Here is a 1,104-nt window from a genome sequence, read left to right as displayed (position 1 = left end):
GGGTGTTGACGACACCATTGTAGCAAAATGTTTGTTTTGTTTTAAATGTGTACTGATAGATTTGACCACAAAAAGTCGCTTCAAACAACTAACGACCGCATCAGCTTAATAGCTGTTAATCAAAGGGCTGAAAAATCCCATGGGATAACCCAGAAGACGGATGTAGGCCCCCGAAACTTCAGTTAAAATGGTTAACAATATACGATCTTTATAACTTTGTTTTTCTGTACGCGTTATAAGCCACCAAAGATAAACACTGTGTGTGAAGAGTAATAAAACCATCCCAGACACGTTTGGATGAGCGCATTGGATAGCTCCTTTACCAACAGACAACTATTTTAGATCCGGGAAAGTGAGATTTTTCATTGCATCGCCCGGTTGACAGCGGAAAGCCCTTACGCCTCGGAAGTCACTCTACCTGATTCATAATCCGCTGCATTCGACCGTTACATATCCGTTTGCGTTACCCCAGTGGTTTCTACTTATCCCAATACTTTCTACGTTATTATTTCCAAAATGTCCGTCCGATGTTTTAATGTCAAATGCCGATGTGCTGATGTAAAATATTCGAATGTCTTGCGAAAAATTTCACACGCAGACCGGTGTCGGTAGCCCTAACCACGTGAAAAATGGCGTGCATCACTGTGTTTAATCTGGGATGGGAACCGACGGGCGGTGAGCCGTCGGCCGTGCAAACGTGCCCCCATTACCTTGGTTTTACATGGAAAACGCAAAGTTCGCAAAGTGACAAAATTCGCCGAAATGAGCTTCAAACCCGGTTTTTAGCTCGGCAACGTGGGGAGGGGAATGTGATCGGGCAGTCTATCGCAGGAAAGAACGGGCAATTGATCGCAGGAAAGAACGGGCAATCGCGCAGACAAAACCGCGAACCGTTGCGCACGACCGCGCTCGTGCGCTCGTGCGTAAACAACCTATTCGACGATTCCGAATCGTTTTCCTGTCGACGTGAAACCAATCACACTGTGTAGACGCATGTACAGTCTACGAATCACCCAGTCAGCCAACACCTTCACACACACAGCGACGTCAGTCATTGGTCGCGAAGCGACCCACGAGGCGTTATTCAGCACAATTTATTTTATT

This window comes from Pollicipes pollicipes, unplaced genomic scaffold, assembly GCF_011947565.3.
Source record: "Pollicipes pollicipes isolate AB1234 unplaced genomic scaffold, Ppol_2.1 Scaffold_7261;HRSCAF=8764_pilon_pilon_pilon, whole genome shotgun sequence".
Taxonomy (NCBI): domain Eukaryota; kingdom Metazoa; phylum Arthropoda; class Thecostraca; order Pollicipedomorpha; family Pollicipedidae; genus Pollicipes; species Pollicipes pollicipes.
Note: the sequence above shows the minus strand (reverse complement) of the source record.